This window comes from Crocuta crocuta, unplaced genomic scaffold (genome assembly GCF_008692635.1).
Source record: "Crocuta crocuta isolate KB4526 unplaced genomic scaffold, BGI_CrCroc_1.0 scaffold190, whole genome shotgun sequence".
Classification (NCBI taxonomy): Eukaryota; Metazoa; Chordata; class Mammalia; order Carnivora; family Hyaenidae; genus Crocuta; species Crocuta crocuta.
The window spans coordinates 11,541,938-11,567,186 of NW_027527955.1; the positions used below are offsets into that span (position 1 = coordinate 11,541,938).

The 25,249-nt window shown below is 36.4% G+C and overlaps 1 protein-coding gene and 1 long non-coding RNA gene across 6 annotated transcripts in view; one reads left to right on the plus strand and one right to left on the minus strand.

Moving 5' to 3' along the window:
* FNDC3A (fibronectin type III domain containing 3A) overlaps window positions 1-24,691 on the minus strand; it is a 146,776-nt gene extending 122,085 nt beyond the window's left edge. The window contains exons 1-2 of one of the 5 annotated variants that reach the window (XM_077752617.1): window positions 21,491-21,838; window positions 20,833-20,970 (exon numbers count right to left, since the gene is read on the minus strand). The gene's annotated coding sequence lies outside the window, so the exon portion shown is untranslated. Of the gene's footprint in view, window positions 1-20,832; window positions 20,971-21,490; window positions 21,839-22,072; window positions 22,120-24,607 lie in introns of those variants that run through there. The other 4 variants (XM_077752618.1, XM_077752619.1, XM_077752616.1 and 1 more) reach the window with 4 other exon arrangements.
* The window catches only part of LOC144222099 (uncharacterized), a 65,901-nt gene continuing 62,870 nt past the window's right edge, over window positions 22,219-25,249 (plus strand). The window contains exon 1 of the long non-coding RNA XR_013332299.1: window positions 22,219-22,380. This is a non-coding gene — a long non-coding RNA (uncharacterized LOC144222099). The remainder of the gene's footprint in view (window positions 22,381-25,249) is intronic.

The following is a 25,249-nucleotide window of genomic DNA, read 5'->3' on the forward strand; positions in this document are numbered from 1 at the left end:
TATAAATTTATTCTACTATTTATTCTAAATTTATTCTATTGTTCTATCCTAAGGATGCTGCTGCTACTGGAATCTAAGGTGGCTAGCTCATAATAATGAGCTACACCTAGAGTTTGAAACTTCAGCTCTAGTTGTTTAAAAAGTATATATGGGTGTGTAGCAACATGGATGGACCTTGAGGGTTTTATGCTGAGCGAAATAAGTCAGGCAGAGAAAGACAAATACCATATGATTGCACATATAGGAGAATTAGGAGGAACTTAACGGAGGACCAAGGGGGAGAAGAAGGGAGGAAACAGTGGGGGAGAGGGAGAGAGGCAAACCATGAAAGATTCTCAAATGCTGAGAACAAACTGAGGACTGATGGGTGTGGGGGGGGAGGGGGGAGATGTGCATGGAGGAGGGCACTTGTGGGGATGAGCACTGGGTGTTATATGGAAACCAACTTGAAAATAAACTATTTGTAAAAAAAAAAAAAAAAGAATAAAGAAACAAAAAACAAACAAACAAAGTATATATGGGAAGATACATAGCAGGATCATGCCTGGATTATAGCCATAGCATGAGCGATCCAAAGGAAAAGTATGCACATTTAGATTAAAATATCCAATGTGTTTTTCTGGGCTTCTGCCTAAATCAATGAAACTATAAATTATAGCACTCTAAGGTCATATCTAAAATCACAAGACTATTACATACTCCAAAGAGTTTTAGTATCATATTTAAACCCAGAATTTAGGAGTACTTGAAAATATACGTATGAAAAAACATTAAATAAAAAGTATTATAGTAGCAACTGTATTAAGATGATGCTATTATGGTAATGTTTTCTCTATTTCCCCCAATTTTTTATAACGTAGATATGGTTATACCACTTTCATCGAAATTTCAATTTTAAAATAGCTTGTAAAGCCCTAGGCAACTACAATCATATTTGGCTTACTGACCATCTAAATACCCTTTCAGGAAATGTTAATAAATTTTGCGTGAACTTGGACTTTATCCAAATGAATAATTCATCTAACAAACTGATATCCTAACATGTATTTTTCCATATTAGACCTCTATTTCATTTTTTTAACTTTTGGGTTTTACTCCCCAAAGTTGACTATACTATGTTTTTAAAAAGCACTTTAAATCACCTGTAGTGGAATTTCCTGAGAGGAATGTCATGGGGCTCACTCTGCAAAATCATCCTATCATTTAAAAAAATTTTTTATAATATTTATTTTTGAGAGAAAGAGGCAGAGCACAAGTGAGGAAGAGGCAGAGAGAGAGAGGGAGACACAGAATCCAAAACAGGCTCCAGGCTCCGAGCAGTCAGCACAGAGCCTGATGTGGGGCTCAAACCCACAAGCTGTGAAATCATGACCTGAGCCGAAGTCAGACGCTTAACCGACTGAGCCACCCAGGTGCCCCATCACCCTATCACTTCTTATCAGAAACCCACAACAAATATTTTACAGATTTTATTTAACGAGATGTTATTAGATTATTTCATATTTTTCTAAGACTAATTCTTTGAATTGCACTGTTAACTATACTCCAGAAAAATCTTAAATACAATATAGGTTATTAATTAAATGTATAATTTTGGTTCACCTAAATTTCTACATCTCAATGTGAACTTTTATCAAGACACAAAGGAACTTATATTTTTTAGGAAAAGATAATGATATCAATGGTTTTAAATGACTGATATCAAATAGGAAAAAAAGACATTAAAATTTTTTTTAGTATTTATAAGCAGGCTCCAGGCTCCAGCACAGAGCCTGATGCAGTGCTCGAACTCACAAACTGTGAGATCATGACCTGAGCTGAAGTCAGAAGATTCTTCCTGTTTTGTGTTATTTTGAAGTGCATTATATAATTCATCTGCAAATATTTCAGTATATCTCTCTGAAAGACAGAGGGACTCCCTTTTTTTAACATAACCTCAAAACCATTACATAAAAATCAGTAATTCCTTAAATCATCAAATACGTGGTGTTCAAATTTCAAATCAACTCATTAATTTTTATAAAAATTTACTGGAATCAGGATTCATACTAAATGTAGATGCTACTAATGGTTTTCATCTTTTACAAGCTCTTTTAATCTAAATTCCTTTCATTTGATTGTTATGACCTCTATAATATTTTAAAAATCAGTAATTGGTGTCTGTTCTTATAGATGACAATAACCAGATTATACAGATATAAATGATGAACCTTTCCATCCTGTTATTTCAAGAATCATATCACTGTATGTCATTCTAAACAGTTGTAACCATATTCCCATTTAAAAAATTTTTTCAACACTTACTTATTTTTGAGAGACAGGGAGAGACAGAACGTGAGTGTGGGAGGGGCAAAGAGAGAAGGAGACACAGAATCAAAGGCAGGCTCCAGGCTCTAAGCTGTCAGAACAGCCCAATGGGGGCTTGAACTCACATATGGTGAGATCATGACCCAAGCTCAAGTTGGACACTTAACTTAGGGAGCCACCCAGATGCCTCTACATTCCCATTTTTAAAAGGAGTGTGTCTGTATGTTAACTTTTCCCAGTTCGTGAGCTCCATATCTCTTAATAGTTTCTGTATATCCCCAGTAAAGGCATCATAACCTCTCTTTAAATTTTTAATTTTTTTTTCTGAGAGAGAAAGTGCAAGTGAGGGAGAGGAGCAGAGGTAAAGAGAGAATCTTAAGCAGGCTTCATGCTCAGCACAGAGTTCCACATTGGGGTTCTAACTGCTTGCTAAAACCCACCATAGTTGGAGCCCAGAGCCACCATGTTAAAAGTCAAACTACTCTCAGGCAGCCACACTGCAAGGAAGTAGAGTTATATGAAACAGGCACACATAGGTGCTCTAGTGGGTAGTCTAGTCTTCTATTCCAGGGATTAGCCATTTGAGTGAATAAGCTTTCATATGATCCCTGTCCCTGCCATCACTACACGGGCAACACCTGAAGCTTTCAAATCTTGAGGCCCCTGGCATCATGAAACATAAATAAACTACCCCTGTAGTACCCTTTCTGTATTCCTGACCCACAGAATCCATGAATATATTAGCATGGTTGTTTTAAGTGACTGTATTTGAAGGAAACTGGTTATGCAGCAATAGTAAATGAAACAGCCTCGTAACAGGATTCAATGGACTGTATGTTTGTGTCCCTTCAAAATTTGAAAGAAAAAAAAAAAAAGGTGGGGGTCAATCAATGAAGATAATTTAGAGAACATTAATGATATCATATTCTAATATTCAATTTTATTTTTTTAAATGTTTTATTTATTTCTAGGAGAGAGAGAGAGAGAAAGCGTGAGCAGGGGAGGGTCAGAGAGAGAGGGAGTCACAGACTGAAACAGGCTCCAGGCTCTGAGCTGGTAGTCAGCACAGAGCCCGACGCGGGGCTCCAACCCACGAACCGCGAGATCATGACCTAAGCGAAAGTCGGACGCTTAACCGGCTAAGCCACCCAGGCGCCCCTCTAATATTCAATTTTAATATGACTAGAAAAATCTCAGCCCATTTCTAAGATGAATATTGCATCAATATATTAAAACACCGTCTTCTATATCTACCTACAATTATCATTAAGATAGTGAAATTACATTACCACCCACCATTACTTTGACTAAGAGCACAGTTGGGCATCTTTCACTCTCTTGCATAAAAATGTTAAAGGGAGTAATATGAAGATTTTATATTTTATTATAAAAATTTCCAAATCTACAGGAAGGCTGAAATAATTAAACAGTGAACATCATGTACTTGCCATCTAGGTTCTAAATTTAACATTTTAAAAATTACATGCATTCCTCTATCCATTTTTTTAAAAAAATGCATTTCCAAGTTGCAGTACTAGTATACTTCACCCCTAAACACATCAGGCATGTTTCAGTAACTACTATTCAATGTGTTTACTTATTTGAAGGCAAAATTTGCATATGATGAAATGCACAAATTTTAAGAACGCCATTGTGTGAGACATCTTGAAATAAATTCTACCACTACCAGTATCTAGGTATCTAAAATCCCACTGCTGCTCTAATCCCACTCCTCTAAAACCCTGATTTTCAAACTTGGGAATGTAACAAATTGTAAGTATTAACTGATAATGAAGATGTCAAGCTGATAACATAAAGGTATACTTCATTCTTGAAGATCCCATCCCAGATGTGAAACCATTCATGTTCTTAAACTAGAAAAAGAATAAAACAATTACTTTAAGGAGAAGAAAATATTTGTAAAGTAAACAAGTTTAATGAGAACTTTGAAACTGCCTTTGGATATTTTAGCCAAATCAATATACTATAAGCCAAATCAATTTTTCTCTCAGATTGAAATTGCTATTTCCTATAGGTTATAAGAAACAAACAAAAAAAGAAATTGTCAAATGTTCTTGGAAAATGGCAGAATAATGGTCAAATGTATTAAACATACATCAAGCACATACAATGTGCCAACTAGATTTTAAAAATAGATTAAAGATATAATTGACATTTCTCATATGGCATGTTTAAAGTATACAATCTGATAAATATTAACATATGAATATTTCATCCATGAAACCGTTACTACAATGAAGATAATGAACTTGCCCTTTACCCTCCAAATTTTCCTAGTATCTGTAATTCTGCCTTTGAATTTCCATAATGAATAATGATGTTATGAATGATGACGCTTTTTGGTTAAGCAGCTGTTCAACACATTTGCCCATTTTGTTACTGGGTTATTTGGTTTTAATAGTGCTTTATGTATTTTGCATACCAGCCCTTTGTCAATTAAGTGATTCGGAGATTTTCTCCCAGTCTCTGGCTTGTCTTTGCATTCTCTCACCAATCAATGTCTTTTGAATAGCGTAAGTTTTATGATTTATGGATAGTGCTTTTGGTTTTGTACCCAAGATTTTTGCCTAGTCCAAGGTTACAAAGATTTTCTATTTTTTCTTTATGGAATTTTATAATTTTTATATTCTACTTGTTCTATCCATTATTGAGGGGCAATGGAATCTCCACTAAAATTTCACATTTGTATATTTTTCTTTACATTTCCAACATATAATTTACAGCAAAAAAATTAGAACTATGTCCTCTTGATGATTTAATTCCTTTATTATTATGAAATGACTCTCTTTTTCCCTATATGGAATAACAGTCTCTGCTCTGAAATATAACTTCTGATCTAACATAGGAACTCCAATTTTTTTTGGATAGTGTTAACATGGTATATCTTTTGCATTCTTTTGCTTTTAACTTTTATATATCTTTATATTTAAAGTAGGTTTCCTATAAATACTATTTATATTTGGGTCTAATTTCTTTAAAAAAATCTAATCCAATGATCTCTGCCTTTTAATTATAATATTTAGGCCATTCATATTAATATAATTATTGATACGGTTGGGTTTAAATGTACATTGTTCTTTATTTCCTTTTTCTTCCTTATCTGCTTTATTTCAATTATTTCTTATTATATCATTTATTTTCCTTGTTGGCTTACAGTCTATTATTCTTTTTTTACTTTAGTGCTTGTTTTAGGGTTTATAATATGCATCTTTAACCACAGACTAACTTCAAGTAACATTATACTAATTCAGGTATAAGTATCAGAACCCTGTTAACATACCTGCAATGTCGCCCCTTCTGAGCTTTGTGCTACTGCTATTATATATTTCCTTATGTTATAAACCCTACAATCATCACTTTTACATTAAAGTCAATAGTCTTTTAAAGATACCTAATTTTTAAAAATCATATATATTTGCCCATTAATTACCATTTCTAGTGCTCTTCATTCCTTTCTGTAGGTCCAAGTATCCTTATGGTTTAATTTTAATTAGTTAAATATTAAGTAATAAATTATTTCAGCTTTTCTATGTTTAAAAAGTATTTTGCCTATTTTTGAAAGATGTTTGCTTGGTAAAGAGTTCTAGATGGCAGTTTTTTTTTGCAATGTTTTAAAAATACTGCTCCACTATCTTCTAGTTTAAATTGCTTCTAATGAGTAATTTGCGGTTACCCTTATTTTCTGTTTTTCTTTGGCTGATTTTAAGATTTTTTCCTTTGTCACTTGTTTTAAGTGATTTATCATGTTCCTTGATACCATTTTGTTTATTTCCCTTATGTGGTGTTTCTTGGCTTACAGTTTTTATCAAATTTGGAAAAATTGTGGCCCTTATTTCTTCAATTTTTCTTTAAATAATTCTCTTTTCTTTGTATGTCTCATTTTGGACAAATTTTTATTGCTAGGTCTTCATCTTTGGCAATGTATAGCATGCCATTAATCCCATACCATGTATCTTATCTTTGACACTGTAATTTTAGTCTAGAAGGTCCTTCTATTTAACATGTTCAATTTACCTCTACCTTCTCCAACATATCAACTATAGTCATGACTGTTTTAATATTCTTGACTACTAATTCACCATATCATTTTGGGGTCAGTTTTTTAAGTTTATTTATTTTGAGAGAGACATAGAGAGCATGAAAAGGGAGGGGCAGAGAGAGAGTGAGATAGGGAGAATCCCAAGCAGGCTCTATGTGTTCAGTGCGCAGAGCCCAACTCAGGACTCAAACTCATCAAACTGTGAGATCATGACCTGAGCCAAAATCAAGAGTTGGACGCTTAACTAACTAAGCCATGCAGGCGCCCTAGGGTCAGTTTTAAGTCAATAATTTTTCTCCTGTATTACCTGCTTCCACAGCCTTAGTAGTTTTGACTGAATGCCAGACATTGTAAAGTTTACTTTGTTGGCTACTGGATATTTTTGCATTTCTATAAACATCCTTGAGCTTTGTTCTGAGATGTGGTTAAGTGACTTGGGTTGTTCTTGTGTTGGATGGGAACAGAGCATTCCTTAATTTTTCCCATTATTGAGCTGATAAGATCCTCCAGAGTACTCTAACAAATACCCTGTGAATTACCAGGCTTTCTACTCTGGCTGATGGAAAGTACTATTTCTGGCCCTGTGTGAGCCTGGATGCCGTTCTATAGAATCCTTTTAGGTGGCTCTTTCTCTAACCTGGAGTAGCTTCCTTACACATACGCATTTACCAGTACTCTGCTAAGTGCTCAAGGGGGATCCTCTCCAGATCTTTGAGGTCCTTATTCTATGTAGCTCTTTCCTCTCTGATACTCCGCACTGCATAATCTAGATTCCTTGGACAGCAAGTTCTATCAACTCAGACTGCCCTGTGCCATGCCCCAGAAACTCCTCTAGGTAGTAATAAGGACATCAATGATAGTGCTTGCCTTGTTTTCCCTCTTTCATGGCCTGATATCTAACGTCTTGAGTGCTGTTTCCTTTTTTTTTTCCCTAGGTGTTTTGTTCGTTTTAAGTTGTTTCAAGCAGAAGAGTAAATTCATTCGCTTTCACTTCTTCCTGACAGGGAACCAAATTCCCTACTCTTAATTTTTAATATACCCAATGGACAGTAGAAAGGTGAATGAATTTATCACAGGTAAAAACCAAATGATTATGTCTTAAAAACATGATTTTTTAAAAGCATGGTCCAGGCTTCACCAGTGGCAATGTGCTCCTGATGTCCTGAACTAAAATAAAAAGTGTTCCTTTACAGATATTTTGGGCAAATGACACACAATTCTTTAGGTTTTATTTCTATGTAAGACTAAGTGTTACTTACTAGCAGCCTGTAGAGTGAGCTCATATTTGCTAATAAAATGTGTTATTTATAAAGTAAAATTAATGTATTTCAAAAGATTACTTGGGCTTCTAATTCAGGGTTATACTAAGACATTCAGTTGCCATGCAACACAGTAAGGATTCCCACAATTTGCAGGAAGAATACTTCATTACCTGTTTATCTATCATCAGTGCGCTCTTCAATTGTACTGGTTTTTGTGGTGTTTTCAATTGGTCATGGTTTTCGAGTTTAATAACTTTTATTTATAAATCACTACATGTTTAGCTTTATCATTCCCATATTCAATTTAGTTTTTGGAAAGGGCTGATTAACCCAATAGTTACAATGATGCATATATACATTAATGATGTTTTTGGTGTATTACTTTAACCTTGTGGCTTAAAGTAGGTGTATTTATAGACCTTCCAATTTGGCTTCCCATTTCATCAGCAATCTGCTATTTATGAATTTATGTTATTTAAATAAATTACAACATATTTTCATGCTAAGTGCAATAACATATTTTTATACATAGGGCACTTTACAGGGCATAATTCTAGAATAGGTTGAACCATATAAAATTGTCATTTTGTAAGGTAACCACATGAAAAAACTGCCATTTTTAAGGTAAAAAATATTAAAATAATTTTATATGGCTTAACCTAATAAAGCAAACACATATTTTTCATATAAAATGAAAATTACCTTTTAAGGTAAGTGACAATTTATACAGATCGTTAGCAACAAATTTATCATAGCTTATCTTACTCTCTAATTTGTCTACTATAAAGGTGGAAGTTGTAGAATGGGTGGGCCTCAGTCTTTTATCCCAGATAATTGAATAGAGGTATTAAAAAAAGGAGAGGTTGAAAGTCACTGCCATTACACTCCATTGCCAGATAAACTAAACACAACTTAATTTAATTAAGCAGTCAGATACAGCCCCTGTCCTTCTACTACAAAATCACATCTTAATACTAACATGAAAATCTGGTTAAAATAGGCTTCAAAGGCACTTTTGATGAAAAAGACATCAAAAAGATACATCCAGTCAGGAAACTATGGGAACTGAGAGCAGGAGTTGCTTCCGAGAAATCAACCCTATCCATTAAAGGACAGGTAGTATATACATAAATAAGATTTTTTAAAGTGCCATCTTAAGTCCCATTTTACAGTTCTAGCTGTCGATGCTTTCAGAGCACTTAGGTAAGTTACCTTTAGAGCCCAAGTTACCTTGAGGCAGATTACATCTGCTACAATTCTATTTCATCTACAAATATTTTATTTCCCTTTTAAAATATACTCATTTATAAATGATACTCACTTTGCTTTAGAATTTCAAATTCTTGGTTACATCTATCAGAATGACTTTGAAGACTAAACCAGTAGTTTCTGAATATTTTCTGACCAAAATTAACACCTTGGTATCTAGGTTCACAACAGAAGGGTTTGCATTCCCCTGTAAAACCTACTATATTATTATAACTTCACCATATTTAACATATTTCCTTCTAAACAGAGAATTTTATCATTAGCTATCATAAGGAAATCAAGAAACATTTCTGCATTTCCCTAAGAAAGATCTGTCTGTGAAAACCAGTATTTTAACATTGTTCTTCCTTTTTTTTTTTTTTTTTTAAGTGTTTATTTGGGGGGTGGGGGAGAAGGGGCAGAGAAGGAGGAAGAGACAGAATGCCAAGCAGGCTCTATGCCATAAGCACAGAGCCCAATGTGGGCCTCAACGTCATGAACTGTGACATCATGACCTGTGCTGAAACTGTCAGATGCTTAACCAACTGAGCCACCAGGTATCCCTTAACATTGCCCTTTCTGAGGTAACCAGAGTCTTTGTTTATAAATCTACTATTATGCTTGAGTTAAATATTATTGCCTCTGAACATGCTCAACATTCCTCATATTATTTAAAAATTTTCCTTCTCTTTAGTTACCTTTAGTTCAAGCTAATGACATGATCCCTAGAATTTACCACCAACTTTCTTAAAATACTAGATTCTAATATTAAAAGGGGGGAGGAATAAAAATATCCAGACAAATGAGACTTGAAAACCATATTCAATATTAAATTTTATATTTGAAAAAAAAAACCCTGCTTTTATAATAGAAATTCACAAAATAAAGTACACTAAATTGCCTTGTTTGGCAGGTATGGTTATAGAAGTTGAGAGAGAATCATTTGTCCATTATTCTTCCTTCTTTAACCTACTGTAACAGAGCTTCTGACCCAATATTATGCTGAAAGTGCTGTTTTTAAAAGCACCAATGACTTTAGACACTAATGGAGAAGCTTGTGAGTTAAAGGAGGTGTTATTAAAAGATACACAGAAAAAAGAGACATACAGGGCTGTCCAACAAGGTATGGATGTAACAAGGACTAATCATAATTGCCAAATCCAAATCCTCTTATGTTTTGTTATTTTTGTTAATCACAACAGTTGTACATTTTATACTTAAAAACATATATATAATCATCATTTTAAATTCTTCCTCCTGCCCCCAAATCCAATTTCCAATTTTGCAGCTACCCACTGTGGACTTTTTCTTTGCATTTACCTACATATATATAAAGTTTTATAGTTGTTACACAAATCAAATGACTTGTACTGGTCAGTGTCTTTCTTTTTCATATGAAATATCTTACTATTTTCTTAAATAAGTGCATTTGTATCTATTTCATTCCTTTTCATGGCTGCCTAATATTCTACTGCAAGGGCATAACCATAACTTAACTATTCTAATGCTGAATAATGAAATTGCTTCCATTTTTCTCCATACATTTCCCCATCTGCAAGAAATAACCATGAAAATACTCTATGAACCTGTGGTGGTGTTTATTCTAGATATACAGAACTAAAACTTGAGTAGAAGTATGCACTTTTAAAATGGATATTGCTAAACTTTTCTCCTAAAAACGATGAAGCTATTTACACTTTGTTCAATACTTTGTCTACTTTCCAATTTTACTTTGTAAAAAAAATTACCAACCTTAATATTACTGAGGTGTTTTTTAAAAAATCCTCTCTCTTACATTTTCATTTAAATTTCTCAGAATACTGGTAGAGTTAAATAACTCTTCCAAACTTTATAAGCTATCTATGTTTCTACTTCAGTGAATTTCCAACTTATATTCTTTTTTATTTTCTACCAGTTTGGTTTTTTGTTCATACTGATTTGAGGGCACACCTTGTATACTCTGAATATTAATTCTGTCTATTACACATCAATTATTTTGACATTTCAGTTGCTTGCTTTTTTTAATGGCATCTAAGTTTGATGTCTCACTTTACAAGGCCTTCTCTATTCCAAAATGTTTTCAAAAATTCACTTCTAAACCTTTTGCCATTTTATCTGCTTATATTTAGTCCATCTAGATTTTGGTTTTTATAGTGGCATGAAGTGGGTCCTAATTATTTTTACCTCAACTGGATAGCCAATCGTCCCACATCATTTATAGAACAGCTCTTCCATTACTCATTTATCACACAATAAATTCTTATGTATCCATGGAGCTCCTCCTGAATTCCAAATTCTGTTCCTATCATCAACATGCTCATTGCTACATCAAATTCTTATTTTTTTTTAAGTGTGATTTTATAGTGTGTTTTCATCTTTGATAGGTATGTTTCCCTTTGTTATGCTTCTTTTTGAAATTTACTTGGCCATTCTTATGTATATCATCTTCTCAAAAATTGAAACATCAGTTTGTCAAATTCCATTTTAAAATCCAATTATCATCTAATTAGGATTACACTAACTATTGACTCATTTGGTGAGAACTGTCATTTTTACAGTATTAAATTGTCACATTCAGGAATATAGCATTCTCTCCATCCATTAAGGTCTTGTAGTTTTATTTTTATAGCTGCTGCATATTTTAAAAGGTCCTTAATTATTTTATAATTTGGCTTCTACTTTTTTATTGTTTTCCACAGTTGGCTACTGCTGGTGTATAAGAAAGCTAATGAATCGGGGCACCTAGGTGGCTCAGTTGGCTGAGTATCTAACTCTTGATTTTGGCTCAGGTCATGGTCTCATGGTCCATGGGATCTAGCCCTGCAACAGAGTCTGCAGTAACAGCACGGAGCATGCTTGGGATTCTCTCTCTCCCTTTCTCTCTCTGCCCCTCCCCTGGTCACGCTCTCTCTCTCAAAATAATCTTAAAAAAAAAAAAAAGCTAATGAATATTCTAAGTTATAGCCAGTTGGTTTACTAAAAATCTGTTTGTGACTCAAATCACTCTGTGTTGACTATCCTGTATTTTTGAAGTAGGCAATCATAGCAACTGCAAATACTAACAGTGATATATCTCACCTCATCCCCCCAACACACCCCCTTATTTAGATGTTAATTATTTTTGTTTTTTATTGCATTGGCTGAGACTTTGGGGACAAATGTTACATTCCTATCTTTTTATGGAAGTGCTTCTAATATATCACTGACTTTTAATATAGGCTTCTGATAGAGACCCTTTAATAGATTATTTCTTATTAACAGTTATGAAGGACAACTGAATTTTAGAAAATGATATTTTTAGTATCAAAGAGATAATCATATAGTTTATCCTGTAATTAATATAATGAATTACACCAATATGTTTTCCAATACTGAATCAATATTATACTCTTGGGATTCAACACATCAGAACTGACATAATTTAATGATTAAAAGCCCAAACTCTGGAGTCGGGTGCCTGGGTTCAAATCCCAAATCTTTCACTAACTAGTATAATCTTAGGCATGCTATTTTAACCTCACTCTGCTTCAGTTTCCTCATTTTTAAAACAGTTGACAACAGTATTTGCCTCAGAAGGCTGTTTTAAGGATTAAGTAAACTGATACATATAATGCTGTCTGGAACAGCAGCCAGGACACAGAGAGTATTTAATATATATTAACTGATTATCTATTGAGTGTCTTATTTTTGTCAGGCATAGGGTATGCAGCATTGCAGGGGTCAGCAAACTAAGGCCTATGGGCCAAATCTGGCCCCATGCCTGTTTTTAAAAAGTTTTATTGGAACACAGTCATAACCAACATTTATAGCTTTATCTATGGCTGTTTTTATGCTCCTACAACATAGTTAAGTAGTTGTAATAGTTCATACAGCCACACATCTTAAAATATTTACTATCTTCTCCTTTATAGAAAAAAAATGCAGTATTGTTGAAACTCAAGAAGTTCATAGTCTAATAGTTGAAACAGACAAGAAATATATACACTACAGTATGAAATGTACACAATCATGATATGGAGGGTAATATGGAAACATAGCAGTTCAGTACTAAATGATAGGAAGGATTCACACAAGTGAAAAAAGGCAAAAGAAGGGGTATTTTATTTACTCATTTTTATTTTTTTAATTAAAAAAAATTTAATGTTTCATTTATTTCTGAGAGAGAGACAGAGAGAGAGAGAGCGCACGAGCATGAACAGGGGAGGGTCAGAGAGTGAGGGAGATATAGAATCTGAAACAGGATCCAGGCTCTGAGCTAGCTGTCAGCACAGAGCCTGATGCGGACTCAAACCCATGAACTGCGAGATCATGACCTAAATCGAAGCCGGACACTCAACTGACTGAGCCACCCAGGCGCCCCTATTTACTCTTATTTTTAAATGTGCATTTGTTTAATATGTTTTTATCTTTCATCCTAGTTTATGAATTAGGGATGTGAGTATGACATTTATCTTTGTGACATCCATATTGTAAATATCTAGGACATTTAAAGAATTAATAAATGATAGATGAATAAATGGTAAAAATAAGAATAGGCTATCTAGGTGACAATGATTAGACATGTCTGTCAAAGTTCTAGATATAAATATCCTACGGCAAGCAGCTTCCTTGCCATGTTAAACGGGCTCTCTTTTTTAACTATTTTAACAGCCAGTTCTAAAAGACAGATTACCCCTCTTTAAAGTGAAAAAACTAAGGTCCATGGAGGTAAGGTAACACGTTCATGTTTATATATAGCCAATAAGGGAAGAAGCCAACAAATAACTCTCTGTCTGCCTAATTTAAAACATATGCTCTTTCTACTACAAAGTTGGGAAAAGATAGTCACAGGATAACAACGGAATAAACTGTGGCATGATTTTAATATCCAAAAGTGAGCAATGATTTGAATAAACTCATGTTTTTTAAATATTAGCATGAAAGCAGCCTGAAAGATGAATTAGAGAAACAACTGCCCCTACATTTTCTCCAAAGGCTACTCTACCACATACATTAGGCCAATTTTAGCCAGGTTAAAGTAACTGATTAAAAAAATACAATTGCTAGCATACAGTAGCATTTGAGAAAGTGATGCACCTAATGATCTGAAGTATCAGAAATAGCTGGTCCTAACACGAAACAAAAACATAGTTCATAAACTTAATTAAAATGTAAGAAAAAAAAGTATATATTACAAGTGAAAAATTACATGGAAAAAACTCAAATCCTAAGAGCAAAATGGTAAATTGAGAATGCCTATCATAAGCAAAATTTTAAAAAATCTAGAAAACACAAACAATTTAATCACATGTTATAAATGTTTCCATTTAAAAAATTTAAGGAAACCTGAGGCACCTGGGTGGCTCAGTGGGTTAAGCATCCGACTTCAGCTCAGGTCATGAACTAGGGGTTCATGAGTTGAAGTCCTGCGTCAGGCTTTGTGCTGACAGCTCAGAGCTTGGAGTCTGCTTTGGACTCTAGGTCTCCCTCTCTCTGTTCCTCCCCTGCTCGCACTCTGTCCCTCTCTCTCTCAAAAATAAAGATCTAAAAAATTTTAGGGAAATCTTAAGAAAAGTTGATTTTGAAGTAAATGAAATGACTGTTCTTTCAAGCTAGATCTCAAAAGTAGTTGCTGTACATAACATCTATTTCTGCAAAAGAAAGTATATAATTACTTTTTTAAGAGTCTTAACCGTACTTTAAAATGAACTTAAACATCTGTTTAGAACCCTCAAAGTAGATTTTTTTTTTCCCTCTCACAGGGGAAGGGGATAATAAAGAAATCACTAAATTTTTTAAATTATTCTGTTCAAATATATATTGAAATGTGGATTCTGAAAAAGGAAAATAAAAAACAATACCTATCAAGCATTTGTGGTAAGAAGCTGATTAACACAATCTAACTTACCAAACTTGGATCACTTTTCTTTTTAACGCTTATTTACTTTTGACAGAGAGAAAGAGTATGCACTCGCATGAGCAAGTAAGTGAGGAGAAAGAGAGAAGGAGAGACAGAATCTGAAGGAGGCTCCAGACTCTGAGCTGTCCACAGTGAGCCAGACCCAGAGCTCAAACTCACAAACCATGAGATCATGACCTGTGCCGAAGTTGGACACTCAACCAACTGAGCCACCCAGGCGCCCTAAACTTGGATAACTTTTATATAAAGGTTTATTTCAAAGTACACATTGGTAAATGATGAATCACTGAATTCTACTCCTGAAACCAATATTGCACTATATGTTAACTAAATAGAATTTACACTTGATCTTAGCCAAAAGGCTGAGAAGTGATTAACTAAAAAGAATTTAAACAAAAATTTGAAAAGAAAAAAAGGTACCAGCCAAACTTTTTATTTCTAACAACAGCACATAAGAGATCTCAAGAAGTGAGGGAGGAAGAGAGAGATGAAAGCCAATCAGAAGTAACAGATTCATTTGTAAAATAAAAACCCAACATGTGTCTGGCATGTCTGTATAGGATCTAAAAAATAACCAAGTACAGGGCCTAAACTCCAATGAGAGTTCAACAAATGGATCTTATTACTATAGATACAGGAACAGTCTTCCACTTGAGAAGAAAAAAAAAAAAAGAAGGAAAACTATACGGAATTCACTTTTGCATATTTTTATCCCACTCTGGAAGAGAATAGCTGAAGTCCCTTGGAATGTTAAGATCAGTATACTCTTGTAAAAAGGAACAAAGGCATTGGATATGGACTGCACTGAAAGATTAATAAGAATAGAAAGCTTTTATATGCATTCTCTTTGCTAAGAAAGTAGTTAAAACTTTTGAGTAAACTAAATGTTTATTTCAATATAATAGTATTTGGTACTTTGTATTCATGGCTTCCACATCTTTTTGGGTGCTCATAATATTTCTGTGGGGAAAACAGGATAGATATTATTCTCAATTTTAAGGATTAGGAGTTTAAGATGGAATAAAACTAATCTGACATCATATGGCTAATAAGGGTGAAGTTGGAACTAAGACGCATGGTACTTAATCTCCTAAGAAACAAAATAGCTGGAATTAACAAGCTGTTTCAAGTACTGGCAAAGGATGGTGGGAGAGTGAATTGTAAATCAAAATTTAAAAAGTCCAATTTTTACTAGGTAGAAATTCATGGACGCTGAAATTTAGTTCAAAAGGTTCATACTGCCTTAAAATGTAAGATAGTATTTATAAAGTGTGGAAAATGATAGTATAAATAAATTACAAAAATCAATTTAAGTTCTGAAATTTCATTTGTTTGGTTGGTTTTAATGTTTTTAAGAGGGGGGAAAAAAAAGAAGGAACAACCCTGATTTTATCCAGGCAGCTCTCCATCTTACACATCTTTACTCTTTCCAGCACCTAATACTAAACTTCATATACAGAACATATTTACTAATACCCACAAATCAAAAATGCTTTATACTATATTCTTGCTTTCCTGATGACACAAAATGATGTCACTACTCTTGATGACAGAGTAACCCTGGCCAATCAGATTCATGCAACCATAACCTGGGCCACCACTATTCACCTGGTGATGGTATATGAAACACGAAGTGCTGAAGGAAACAACTGCCTTAGAAATACACATCTATAAATTTAGAAACTTCAAAGAGCTAGCTCATGTGAATGTATTTTCAAAGTAACTGATATTTGTCCTCTAAATCATCATAACTTATCTTTAAGTAATCCTAATGGAAATATTTTAGAAGAGATTTCTAGGTCTTTCTTCTTTGCCTTAATCTGCACATGACACAACTTTTTCTTGATGACTCAAGCTCATCAATGTAAACATCAATTATTAGACTGTTCTGTAACACAGTGAGTCTTCTTGGAGTTATGAGAGGAGTCTGTTTATCTCTTCAGTAACTTGTCCATCTTAGACTACTTTTTTAAAAAATTTTTCTTAATGTTTATTTATTTTTGAGAGACTGAGACAGACAGATCATGAGTTGGGGAGGGGCAGAGAGAGAGAGGAGACACAGAATCTGAAGCAGGCTCCAGGCTCTGAGCTGTCAGCACAAAGCCTGAAGCGGGGCTTGAACCCATGAACTGTGAGATCAGGACCTGAGCTGAAGTCGGACGCTTAACTGACTGAGCCACCCAGCTCAGACTACTTTTAAAAACAAGGTCACCAGCTCCCTATTATCACTTATAGGCCACCAGTACCCTAGCCAAAGTTTATAAAATGCCAACTGTAGTTTAAAATACGTAAAACCAAGGCAGGCAGTTGATATACTTAACCTTTACATAAATTTTATTTTTTTAAATATTTATTTATTAATTTTGAGACAGAGAGAGGGAGAGAACAGGAGAGAGTCAGAGAGAGAATCTCAAGCAGGCTCCACGCAGCCAGCATAGAGCCCGATGCAGGGCTGGATCCCACAAACTGTGTGATCATGACCTGAGCCAAAATCAAGAGTCAGACGTTTAATCCACTGGGGCACCCTAACCTTTACACAAATTTTAAACCAAGCCATGATGTATCTATTTTCACTGCTCTAGGATCTGGCTCAAAGATTTTTCTTTCTTTCACTTTCTACTTCTAATACCTAGTCTAGGCTGTTGCTAGCAGTCTGACTACAAAATAACAATTACAATAATATATATTTTTGCATATTTTCTTTATTTTTACTATAACATAGGGAACAAATATATATAATAGTCATAACAAAACGCACCAATCATGTAGACAAACAATATAAGACACCTCACATTATATGCTATAAGGACAATTACCTAGCTCAATTATTAGCCAAGAGTTAGCAAATTAGGTCCACTGGTCATATCCAGCCCATAGCTGGCTTATTTTTGCTGGTCCCTTGAGTTAAGAGTGATTCTTATATTTATAAAAAATTATTTAAAAAATAAAAAATACTCAATAGAGACTATAAGTAAACTGCAAAGCCTAAAATATTAACTATCTGGCACTCTACAGTAAAAGTTTGCTGACTCCTGTTCTGAGCTGGAATAAACAAACACATCTAAGACATATATTAGCTATCCCTTACACATAAAACTTAAGCTATTAATACATCAAAGCAGACATATAGTTCTTTCAGTGATGGGCGCATAATGATACAGCCAAACTATCTTGTCCAGTCTTGCCTATTCCTTTTGACCATGCCGAAATCTGTACGCAACTTTCTTTCTTTCTTCCTCTTAACACTTATCCTTAGATGCTCTCAGACTCATCTCCTTGCTACCACTTCCAGCTCTGAATAGCAATATTTTTGCTAAGTCCTTCCCAAGCTTTAAGTCTGACTTCTTCCAAATGCCTTCTGTGATCATTCTAGCCCTCAGTGGCTTCACTTTCTTGTCACACAACTTAATAATAACATATTATAATTTTGCTAATGATTTTCTATGTGTTAATCTAGTATCCACAACTATTTTCTAAACAACTTGAAGGAAGGAAAGATATCATACTGCCTTAGTATCCCTACTTAAAGAGCAGCTCATCATTCTCTCAACACATGTCCTCTCCCAATGTTACCTCTCTTGGAGAAAAAATTACCTGAGGACTGGTAATGGGTGATAAGTGATTGGAAATATCAAAGGATGACACCCACAAAGTAACTTGATGGAAGACCAAAAGCTACACTGCAAACTTAGTAAGTAAGTGAAGACAAACAAAACTACACAAGGATAGAGAGATAAGGATCAACAGATAAAGGGACTACTGAATATTCTGAAATAAAAGGAGATCAAAATATTAAAAAACATTAGGGGTGCCTGGGTGGCTCATTTGGTTAAGCACCTGACTCTTGATTTTGGCTCAGGTCATGATCCTGCAGTTCATGGAATTAAGCCCTGCATGGGGCTCTGCGCTGACAGCACGGAGGCTGCTTGGTATTCTCTCTCTCTCCCTCTCTCTCTGCCCATCCCTACCCACATTCTCTTTCAAAATAAGTAAATAAACTTAAAATATATATATTTAAAAATTTATAAAAGCTTACAATACATATTAAAAAACAAAATTTGCCTTTGAACACTATCGGCCATTAACGTCCTTTTAACAAGCAGCTCTTGACATTGATACCCATAAGGGCCATTTTATTCTTTATTCTTTTTTTTTTTTTTTTTACAATGTGATAACTGAAGCACTACAAGCTTCAATGGGATAGACATGCACTGTATTCTAAGTCTTTAGATTTTCAATATTCTAAATTTATTTGAAGTCTGCTAGAGATTGCTAGAAAGAAAATAATCATTTATCTTTTCATTAGCTGGCGAATAAAATTGGAACTCGTGTGCATATCCCTACATCACTCTCAAAGATGCCACCTAAACTCATTTTCACAGAAAAATGCACCAAGTTTATTAAAACAATTTTTATATTACTTCATCAAATTGTATTATAAAAATATAGGCAAAATATAAGGTGCACAAGCCTTGCATGTATGAACATAAAAAAACCCCACAAATGTTCTAAAACAAGCATAAATATTACCCATGAGTTTAAACTAAAAATACTGCATATTATAAATTAAGTGCTTTTTACCTAAATAAAGCTACAAAAGACAATGAGAATATTAAGCCTCTATCCCTTCTTTTTGTACTGGGTTTAATAGTCTCTCAGTCTTTATATGCCTGGTTGGTCAAAAAGGTAGACAGTTTTTCTTAATTAGTAATAAAATATGCTTAATATTACACTGTAGAGATTTTACAACTAAAAAGTAATTGTTAAGTGCGTGGTAAAATGAATCAGCTCTCAATTACTCACATGACGAAGGAAAGTGATGACACAGATGACACCATATGATAATCCTAGCACCAGTTTTTTCAAATGCAGATCATTAATTTGGGAGAAGCAAATTGCCCTTATAATTATGTTTGACTGAGACCAGTGTAAATCAGAAGTTTATTTTCCCTAAACATTCAATGATTTTGAGGATTCGAAAGGAAAAACAAAAAGGAAAAAGGGAGTTAATTCAGAAGCATACAGGTGGCTATAGGCAACCTGCTTGGGATAAAAAAAAAAAATTTTTTTTTAGAGAAAGAAAACAGATAATCTATGAAGGAAAAGAAAAAAACAGTAAAATTAACATGACAGGGCTAAAATTTTTTTAGTATAACATCATTTATAAAATTTATTAAAATTTTGAGATTTTTTTCTTCCTGTTAAATCATCCTTTCTTCCTACTAGCTGGTGTTATTACTAATGGTAAGAATTATCAGTGGGCCAAAAAGCTGAAAGCAAATTTTAGGGACTATGTTATAAAAGATGTGTTAAAAATCCTTTGTATCGTTTTCTGTTAAGAGCACCATCTGTCTCAATAGGCACTTTATCTCATTACTTTAGATAAATCAATTCAACCAAGAAAATACCAAAAAGGCAGAGGGGGATTCATTTCTCTAAAAATGAGGTTTAAACAAAACTTACACGATGGTAAGAACTGCAGATTTAGCAAATACACAAAAACTAAATATTTATCCAAATACAAGATCATAGCCCCAAAGCTCAATTAGTTGCTGCCTAACATATGGCTCCAACTCCTGAGTAGCATATGTTTAGCACTGGCGCTTGTAATAGCAAGGTGGTAAAATATTATAGTAACAGTTCAACTTTAATTATTTCAGTATTGTAAGACAGAAAAACACACCAAGGCTAAAGGCTAAAAACAGAGACCACAGTAAGAAACAAATAATTACGCTGCTCAGTTGTAAAAGTCCACACTGAACACAGCTATGAGGATTATACTGTAGGAAAAAAAATCGTGTCAGCTTATTATTCTTCGAAGATGCTCAGGCACATAGGTGTCCAAAGAAAGTTAAATAAAATTTCACAAAAGAAAATCTCTAATTGAGGATTCCTGACATCCTAGCAACCATTACACACCTCCCTCTCCCCCAAAATATCTCAAGGCTTTTAATGCTAACAGTTTAATAAAAGAACGATTAACAACTACATTAATTAAAAGAGCCACCGTTCTGCTCCAGATTGTATGACAAAATTATTTGTTAATTTTCCTTTACCTGACGTATGGCGTCCTTCCACAGCCGTGTCAAAAGTTCAAAGATCCAGGTTGTTAAACAGGGCGAGGACTGCAGCCTCGAGTCTATCTCCTGACCGAACAGGTGGTTAACTCAGGCGGGTAGAGGAACTGCCAGGTACTGGCACCAGCCAAACAGGATCAAACACACAAGGGCGGGTTTTCGAGGTTTTAACCCCAAGATGAACAGGGGAAACTCTCTTCAGAAAAGCGTTCAAGTTCGGCGGCTGCCGGGTGGCCGAAGCCCAAGGCGCGGCGGCAGCTCGGCGATNGGGCGGAGGGAAGGCCGCCGGCGTCCCCGCACCGCCTCCTCTGGCTAGCTGCGGGGCCGCAGTCGCGCCCCCGCAAGCGCCTCGGGGCAAGACTCGGGCCCGGCAGGTGCCGGACGAGTTGACGGGTCCTGTCCAGCCTCCTCCCCCACCAGTCCCCCCCCCAGCCGCCCCACACCCCCCACTACCCTNTGCCCATAGCGCGCCCAGAGGACGGGATGGGCCGGGCCCCTCCCCGGGCCCGAGCCCCGCTCGGCGCCCCGGCTCCTCAGATCCAGCCTAACGGTTTCCGTGGCGCCTGCTCCGGGCGGAACGGGAGTGGGACGGCTCGGTCTCCCCCGCCTTTCCCGAAGGGACCGCCCGCGCTCTCACCTCCGAGTCACGCCGCTCTGAGGCGGAGGAAGGCGGCTACCCTGGCACCTCTTCTTCGGGTTCCTGATCGTTCTACCTCAGCGGCAGAGCCTGCTCTCGGGGCCGCTGCGGCCGCCGGCGCACTGACTGTTGGGGTGGTTTTCCGGCAGTGACGGCGCCGCCTCAGCCCCGCTCTTCGCTCCCTCTCCGCGTAGCTCCCGCTTTCTGTTTCACCCGAGGGACCACGAACGCCGCCGCCGCCATGCTTACTACGGAGCCGGGAGGAGGAGCCCAGAGTCGGCGCGCCCAGTGCGGCTGCGCGAGCCTCGCCGACGGCGCCCCCGGCCAGCCCGGGCCCCGCGTCCCCGCCTCGCACCCGCTACCCAGCGGGTCTTTCCCCGGAGCGCGAGTCGCCCTCCAAGCCGCTGACACTTGGCGTTCGAGAGCCCGGTCGCCGCTCCCGGGGCGACCACCGCTCTCCCCAGGGATACAGACTGTCCTGAGGCCTGGCTGCGCTAGGTTCGACATAGCATCTGCCGCGGCCAGCCTGCGAACGACACTGGGAAAATGTGGAAGTTAATTGACGTTCCTAGGGCCACTCACGTAATTCTCAGTCCAAATTGTAAGAGGCTCCCCCTGAGACTCGCCGGGTCCGCCTCTTTCCGAAAGCACAAGAACTTAACGCTGGCAGGTGCTTTTAAAGACACTCCCCCTCAAGGACTAGGAAGCCACGTGAAGTGGGTTGGATGTTTTCCGTCCTAAACACTTAGAGCCCGGAATCTCTACAGCAAACAAAAATACTTATTTACTTCAGTTCAAAACGTGGGGGTTAGTTTCTTGGTCGGTCCCCCGTCAAATCGCTTGGAAACGCATTACCTTAATATGTGCAACAGCACGAAGACTTATAATCAGTAAGTAACAGAGCAGAGATTCTTATAAACCTCCAGCAATTGNAACAGACTCCCTGTTCTGGCTTTATTTCACTTAATTAGTTGTGCTGTCTTTAAAAATAGCAGTATTTTTATTTTAAACCTTTTACAGAAATCCTTTTAAAAAGTACTTACTCCCTACATTCTTAAAGAATACAGTGGCTAATGAAATCCTTTGCCGATGATTGACCATCAAATGCAATGCCTTGGCCTTATGCTAAAGTCTCAGGGGATGGCTAAGTATAGGATCCCTATTTTGGCGATCCTCCTTTTTTTTTTCTCTTTGGAATATTCTCATCGCCTTTTCTAATAATCTGTCACTGCTTCACATCTCCTCATCTGTCTATCCATTCTGAGCCTTCCTCTCCTCCTTTCTACTTACTGTTTATTTTTTTTTTTTNCGCTTAACCGACTAAGCCACCCAGGCGCCCCACTTACTGTTTATTTTTTACTGTTTTTTTCTTGATAGTGTTTCTCTATGGCTCCAGGTGATGATTGATCAGGTGTTTATATCCACAGCCAGCTAATGAGAGGATCTCTTTCCTCCCATCAGTAAATAGGACAGTGACTCTATATCAAGTGGTATCCTGAGATATTTTTATTGCTGTTCACTATCAAAAGTTCTTTCCCTTGGAGAGATGTTTCCTTAACAAGAGTTTTGGCCCTCTTCCAGACAAAATTGCTGGAAAGCTGATCTCTGAATAACTGAAGCATAACTGTATATTGTTTTAAAATATGAGGACTTATCAGAATGTGAGCAAGTTGGGTGGCTTCTCCATATTACTACCGCAGCTGTGTTTGGTCTGAGACTAAGCTAGTGGTTTCCAAACCTAACTCCAAGCTAGTAATTTCCAAAGCTTTCTACTTAGGAGCTTTTTAAAAATCCAAATGGTTTTTTTTTTTTTTTAAAAAAACCATATTTTTAAAAAGTATTCTGGGCATACCTACATGTATAGGCAAAACAAGGAAGAACAGCTATTTCAAAGGAGACTAAGACATAGTTCCAGAATATCCTTGAAGTAGATGTAGAGATTATAGTCAACAATATGCAATGCTGTAAGGTTGAGTCAAGTGAGGACTGGGGAATTTATGTCCTGTGGAGAGAATGAATCATACACACAAATAACCCTAACACAGGCACCAATATGAATTCTCTGGGAATCCAGAAAGGGACAAGAATTTACATCAGCTTTGAACAAGTCACTTCTCAGTGCTTCATTTTTCTTATCAATAAAATAAGGGTAATTTCAATCTCTTTAAAATCTCAACAATAGTCAACACTTTGACCAATTATTTCTTTGAATATTACTTCTTCCTTTGGCCCCATACTCTTTTATTTTTTCCCTACACTTCTGAGTACTGTTTCTCTAATTCCTTTTCAGATTCCTTCTCCTCTGTTGAGCTATTAAATATAGGAATGCTTCACAATTAAGCTTAGGTTATTTTTTGTTTTCATTATAATCTCTTGCCCTAAACATCATCACCCAGACCAATGACTTTAGTTATCTATATGCTGATAATTTTCACATATTTGTCTCTAGTCCAAACCCTTCCCCTGAATTCCATATCTAATACCAACTGTTTTATTGACATGTTCACTTAATGTCTCAAAGCTACAGAGTTTAATCCAACTGAGTTCACAAGCTCTTCTTGTTTTCCTTTCTCCTGATCTCCAGTTGTTCGAATCAAACAAGTAGTAGTCATCCCTGATATCTCCCTCATCCTCATTTTCTATATTCATTGTAGCACCTAGCAATTTTATCTTCCAAATCTCTCAAATTGGTCCACATTTTACCAGTTTTCACCAATCCAGTCTGGTCTCACTGCATACAATCTAAGCCCTTCTGTTCATGCTCCACTTTGCAGCCAAAATGATCTTTTTTTTTTTTTTTTTAATATTTTTCATTTATTTCTAGGAGAGAGAGAGAGAGACAGCATGAGCAGGGGAAGGTCAGAGAGAGAGGGAGACACAGACTCGGAAACAGGCTCCAGGCTCTGAGCTGGTAGTCAGCACAGAGCCCGACGCGGGGCTCCAACCCACGAACCGCGAGATCATGACCTAAGCGAAAGTCGGACGCTTAACCGACTAAGCCACCCAGGCGCCCCCCAAAATGATCTTTCTAAAAGAAAATAAGACGATGTCACTTCCACATAAAACCCTTAAACAGCTTCTTATTGCTCTCAGACTAGAATTCTTAAGGTGGCCTACCAGACTGTGTGAGGTCTTGCCTTTTCCAGTCCCATCTCCTACCGGTTTCCCCTTGCTTCCTGCATAAATTAGACTTCCTGACCCTCTTTTAGTTTCTCAGATACGCAGTGATCTCAAAAGCCACAGGCTCTCTGCACATTCTTGTCTTCTTCCTTATAATCATCGTATCTCATCTTTACTCATCTGAGTAAAAAAAAACTTGTCTTACTTCCCAGACAAGTTCAAGACCCCTTGACGTCAGCTTTCCTACCACAGCTGTACATTTCCCCCTATATCTTACCATAGTTTGCAGCATTGTGGTATGTGTTAATACTAGTACAAGTCTGGTAGAGGAAAGGGAGGTGAAAGCAATTGATCTGGAGATAGACCAGTTAAAGCAGCCAGAAATTTTTGTTTCTCTCTGAGAAGGAGTGTGGTATACTGTGGGGGAGGAGAGACTTTGGAGTCATGTAAATCTGAACTTGAATCTCAGCTGTCCTACTGACTAGTCGATTAATCTTGGAGACATTATCCTTTGGGCCTCATGTCCTCATCTGTAAACTAAAGATAAAATGTCTAATTTACAGGATTAAATGGCATAATGCATAAAAATGCCTGGTACATGTGTGATGCCCAATAAACAAATTACAGCTATGTAATTGG